This window comes from Rhipicephalus sanguineus, chromosome 7 (genome assembly GCF_013339695.2).
Source record: "Rhipicephalus sanguineus isolate Rsan-2018 chromosome 7, BIME_Rsan_1.4, whole genome shotgun sequence".
Taxonomy (NCBI): domain Eukaryota; kingdom Metazoa; phylum Arthropoda; class Arachnida; order Ixodida; family Ixodidae; genus Rhipicephalus; species Rhipicephalus sanguineus.
In genome coordinates, this window is record NC_051182.1 from 89,120,504 (window position 1) to 89,126,731 (window position 6,228).

The 6,228-nt window shown below is 45.4% G+C and overlaps 1 non-coding gene across 1 annotated transcript; it reads right to left on the bottom strand.

Annotated features, from left to right (window-relative positions):
• Positions 1-3,739: 3,739 nt before the first annotated feature.
• On the bottom strand, positions 3,740-3,813 carry Trnaf-gaa (transfer RNA phenylalanine (anticodon GAA)). The gene has a single exon. It is a non-coding gene; the product is annotated as a tRNA-Phe (tRNA).
• Positions 3,814-6,228: the final 2,415 nt, after the last annotated feature.

Consider the following 6,228-nt stretch of genomic DNA (forward strand, 5'->3'; position numbering starts at 1 on the left):
TTATAGTTGCGGCTGCAGCGAAGGAACGAGAAGAGGAAAAGTGGCGTTCACTTGTTATGTAACCCCTGTAACAATGTAACTCCCGGTGTTTAGAAAGGAGTGTGAGGCTCTCTCAGGCACCCCGTCTTTTCTGTCAGCCTCATAGACACGATAAATGTACAATTTGTTGTTTGTCATAGTCTTATAAAAACTTTACCGGAAAATGGCTGAAACATCCAAAATTTCAGTGTATACATTTGTGCTTTTGCTGTGTGGGTTCAATAAGAGCTCCCGTCACTTGCGAAGACCTTAACACCTTCAGACCGCAATGAATTTCGTCTTCACTACCACAGACATATATAGCCCTAAGGAAACTCCTTCATAATCTACGGCAGCTCGGTAATCTCGAGGTTATCTTCAAGTGGCATAGCTACCTAAACTTTCTTTTCACACATTTGCTTTTTGCTTACGAAACTCATTCTCGCTGTGGTTACAGTGTTTCTGGGTTTGAAAAAAAGAGGCAGTTCACTAAACCGACTGAAATATATTTCCTCTTTTGTGTTCTTTTGAAAGTGAAGTCGCACTGTGTGCGTCAAAAAACGAAAACTAAAGCTCCCTTTGCACACAGCCCGAGTTTATGGTTCTATTTATGATTAAATGATGTTCATCAGAAATCGGAAGGCAGTACGAGTACATTGAATGTTTCCCGCAGAACTGTAAAACTGTAAACAAGCTTCCTCAGAAAAAAAAAGGTTCTGACTGTCCAAAGATGTGAAATTCTTTAGCTACCGCTTTTCGCCTGGCGGTTGACATTGCTTACATCGTGCCGAAAAATGCAAGAAATTCAGGCGTGCGATCAACTTAGGGGCGCAGTAATTTGGGATATCCGAGCACCTACTTTTTTCTTGACAACCGCCGTAATTCTTAATTCCTTTACCTCGATATTGAGGTAAAATTTCTGGCTCTTATGTTTGGGCGCATTTTCTGACAAATCTGATGTTCCAGACTATCTTTAACAACAATTGTAGACTAAGTTTTTGTTCTAAAGTAAACAGGAGTTGCATGCAAAAAAAAGAACAGTCTGAAAAATGTAACGCCACAGGACAGCCGCGTTAAACGCGATTTTGTTCCAAAATTCTGTCGCAGCCTGCATACTCCACATAATGACACATACACAAAATTTTTTTTGCCGCAAGCACGAGAAGTTGTCGATGATGCCTGGGCATAGTTACGTTTTTCGCCTGGTCGGTTTTTATGTAGCAAAGTAAACGCTGTGAGTTGCTAATCATGAAGCCATATTAAAGCAGAAGGAAGCATTTTTGCTAAACTGCAGTATATCCTGCTGTTAAAAATATTCCTGCTCTATGCCAATATTATTGCTTCTATAGTATAGGCCGTAAGTTAAATGTGCTTTCCAGTCGTTTTGGTAGATTGTCCAAAAAAAATAGAAACAACGACATATGTTTACTGACGTATTTACCGTATTAATTATCTCTGCGAAATATTTACCGTGTTAATTATTTCTTGACTATTTTACACAAAAATAGGAGAGAGAAAAAGCCAAAACCCCATGAACACAGCAACCTTTTTCCGCCCTTTTTGATACGGTACGCTGCGCGTAATTTCAAAGTTTAAGGCTTTTAATCTTGTGTTTCATCGGATGATAAGCGAGACACATGTCAAGATTTGCTTTAAAGTGGAACTTGATAGCTTATGCGAAAGAAGTTACCGGGGCGGTCCGGAAGAGACTACCAGAATATGACAGGTGAAACCCAACGTACAAGCAAGCCGAGCAAAACAAGTACTTAGCGAGACACTGTCAGCTACGAAAATTAAGTTTCGCCTTACGCTCCGCTCATTTTGTACACAGAGCTGGGCTTTAACGAAAACGAACTTCCCGCTGATCTAAGCTGGTGGTCAGACGAGTCCCTTAAGCAAACTTTACACATGAGAAAAGAAAGGTTGATTTCAACAGAGCAGCCCGGCAGCGGAAGCAGATAAGTAGATTTGCAGGACATAAAAGGAGCCTCACACAAAATGAAAACGGCACATCGTCAACGCTTCTTTATTTATTCAACGCTGCTGGCCTTAGGCGGCCTCAGAATGAGATAATTAGTTTAAAGAACGGCTGCCAGAGCTTATGATCTTGTTGAATGGCCGTCGCCGCTTGTTTTACTAAAGACCATACGCGTGTAATGCTATGTTATTACTGGCTTTTAGCTCTCGTGCCGGAGCAGGAAACTAGCATGAGTCACTGATAAGAAAACCATCCTGTTCATTTTAAAGCTGCTCCGAGTTTTCACAAGGGCTACTTAGTTTGGTCGCTCGTCAATATTACCAGCCGCTGGACTTTATTATTCAAGCGAGCGGTGATTGGTTTAGCGATAAAACTGAAGGCTTAGGTACACGCGCCTTGTTCTTCTGATGTACAGCTAGGCTTGCTGTATTAAGAATATCTATGTCGCACGCCTCAGTGTTTACTTTTTTTTGCGTCCGAAACAGCACATCATCATCATTACTTGGTGAAAATCTGAGAAGCACGAGCGAATAGTTTTTCCAAACGAAACATTTTATATGAGAGAGATGTAGGAAAAAATCGATACCTTCAAGATTAACAGTGCTATATTGGTTAGTGAGCTGCAGACTTCTTTAATAACAGTCAAAACGGATAAAGTAGTCGGCTTTCTGGCTTGCATGAATAAATTATGTCCCGCGTTCCTCTCAGTATAGCGCGAAATTAGAGTTCCGAGCGAATGGTGATTTGCTGAGTCGTGCGTCAATTTCTGCATTGTTTTGAGGCATGATTGGCTGAAGTGGTATTTGCGCGGAATATTTTTTCAGCACAACTAAATATTTTATTATTATCTGGGCGCCAGCTCACTCCTCCTTGCCCGGCAATGAGGCTGCACACCAGACAGCTCGAGGACTCACAGACCGAGCCTCTGGAATGCCGAGTTCGAGCTGGGAGGAAGATGAGCGATTTGAAAGGATGACCACTTACAGAGAAATCACGCAGCATTATCGGCTCAGCAGGAAAATTTATCCTCCGGCACACGCGTCATTCAACAAAGGACAGGCGGTGGCGTGGCGCCTACTTCAGACGCATACGTTCCCTAGTCCGGTAACGATGAACCGCTGCGCGCCGGAACTTTATTCGGGCAAGTGTAAATTTTGCAATAATAGGGCAGACATGAGCCACATGCTCTGGGGGTGCCCGGAGGCTCCCATGAGGGACGAATTCCCAGACAGGCGTGGGTGGAAGGCCCCGCTCCTCAGCTCCGACTCACAATTACATGCACGCTTAGTGCGGCAGGCCGAAGACGCTGCCAGGGCCCACGGGATCATGGCCAACGTCTAGGTTGGGTCCCCCCTTCTGAAAGGGGGAGGGGGGTCTGTTTTCTAATTAAATAAAGTTCGTTCATCACCATCATCATCATCATCCTTATTACTCGTTCATGAATAAGAAATAATGGACAGCCGCCGCGTATCATCTTGCCTTGAGACCACTTCAAGCACGCTTGAAGTTTCCATCAATACTGTGGTCTGACATCGCGTTGTCCACAGCAAGAAATACAGTTATCACTGATTCAGAATGACTGCCAGTGGGGTGTGTTTATTGCAAATCAGTTTTGCGGAATCCCGCAAGGTGGCGGAAGGGTTAAGAAAGGGAAAATAGACAGCCACCCATTTGTAGCACGAAGCCACAAGGAAATCCAAACGGATTTCTCAGAAAGAAAGTCTCTTAGTTGCCGAAAAATTCGTCCTGGTCCGGGGATCGAACCCGGGACCAACGCCTTTTCGGGGCGGTCGCTCTACCAATTGAGCTAACCAGGAGGCTAGCAATTGGCAGCGCGAGGGCGAATTTATCGACAACTCGAAGCAACTGGACACATATTGCAAATCATTTTTGCGGAATCCCGCAAGGTGGCGGAAGGGTTAAGAAAGGGAAAATAGACAGCCACCCATTATCAGCCTGAAATCGCCAGCCTTGCCCGGAAGTGAGAGTTGGTTACCGCCAGTGGGCCAGCATTTCTTTTTTTTTTTAACAGGAAAGTATTTTATGCCGGGGTCCACCAAGACTTCAGTGACGTATTCCGTCACGGAAATGACGTCGAAAAAATATACGCAATCAGAAGGCAAAGAAAAAAGGTATCGTCAACGGGCATCGAACCCACAACCGCTCGGTCCGCAACAATAGATGCCGGGCACGCTATCCACTACGCCACCGTCACTTTTTTTTTTTCTTTATTGCTACGCCACCGTCACAGACTCTGGAGGCTTTACGAACGCGCCTTTTATATCTACCACTATAGTGTACTAGAATAATCTCCTAGTGACGCGTCCAGGAGGCAGGGACAATAGGCCGGTTGAAGCAAACGCCAGTAGACGCCACTGGTGGCGTTGCTGCGCTTTTTTCTAGTCGCGGAGCCAGTTCGCGCCGGTTTGGGCCGGTTCAGACGCGCTTTGCAGCTGCTTGCCTCGTGCGCGTCCCCTGCGACGCTACGTTCAACGTCGTAGTTCTTGTGAAAAAAAAATGGTGGATGACGTTTTTTTCTCCGGACGCTTACATGTGGGATGCTTCCATGTAGTACACTCTAAAAAAAAAATGGAGTGACCCTCTCTCCTTTAAGGGAGAAACGGCGATGTCCCCAATGTTCGTCTTCAAATGGAGAAACCGTTCCTCCCTTTTCAATGGAGAAACCGTCAAAATCAAGATGGCTGACGCCAAGCCAGCGAAGCGAGCAATAGATTTAGGCCTAGCGAGTGCATCGATTCTCGACTGATAAAGAGTATGCGGCACTGGCAATCACAAAAAACGGTCCCGCTGAGCTTAATATCGAATGATATGACAATAAAATCAAGGAGACAAACCTGTAGTGATGAAAACCTCGCGAAACGGAACGACGGAACTCGTACGTTTCGCTCGGCCAGCGAGACGGCGTTCACTTTAAAAGAGACGGATACTGCAAAGTGGCTCTCACCCGGAGACTGTACGTTAAGCTTGCTGTCTTTATTTGTCGAAGCGTCACACGGTGTAGCGACGTTATCCACGCGTTTGTGCCTCCAAAATGTAGATTCTGTAGCATCAAAACAATCCCAGCGCAGCAGAGCATAGTTTTGATAGATAGATGTTCAACTTCATATAAGTAGGTGGAGCTGTGAGAGCGCCGCGGCCGTGAAGTAGGTGGTAGCTGGCGCCATCTAGAGGGATTAAACAATACTAAAAAAAAGAAGTTTTTGTCAGAGGCGGCGTACGTTCATACTGCACACGGCATTTCGGGAAGGTAGGCCCATTCATGGATTACTCAAGGGCACCGGAAAGTTGATACAGCTTTTATTAATACGCACACGTTCACTAGCCAGATACATAGTACACACAATGAATTCAATACATACACAATTCATTCGCATGTATAAAACCATTCACTACAGACGCATACGTACAGACGCTTACACATACCCCTCTATGAAGCGCTGGCCCTTATATAGTCAATGAATTACAGTGGACCATGGTGGCACAAAGGTGCGTCATTTTTATTCAACTCTTTACGATTCCATGGCTGCGTCACAATATACGCCGACATTATTAAATAGTAGCTATGGCTTAGCCAAGCGCACCAGTTAATCTAAAGCCGCATAATAATGAACGATATAATTACAGAGTTGAATAGGTTAGTGCGAAAACGACCACATTGAGAGCCGTTCATACCATTCCCATGACATTTTGAAGTAGCGCCATCTTCCGACAGCGGCCACAGATGAAATTTCTCTCTCTCATTTCTTTATTTTCAATAGTTACTGTGGGAGGGCGCAAGATCAGCAACATGTCCAACATGCCGTTCAGACTCCGTCGCCTTCGTCGCGTCGACTTCGTTGCGTGGTTTGGCGTTGACATCGGTTCACATTCTATTTATGCGTTGACCACAAGTATGACGATGGGCCATGGATTCGTTCAACTGCTAGCCCTTCAGTGACAATGCTTCTGATGCGGTACGGCCGTCTCATCTGTGTATACGTACATTACAACGCGGGTCGTGCGAAGAAACAAGACAAGATGGCCTCGCGCCGGACGGTGGTCTTTCGAGAGCGATGTCAGTGGCTCTTGGCGCCGCGGCAGCTCGATTACTTGAGTGGAGAAACTGGCGCTACACCGCGCGAATCATGGAAAAGAACGCTACCCACACTACGTGTTCTGTAATATTTCAGTACGCTGTACCTACATGCTGCTCTGCTACTGTTACGTCACGG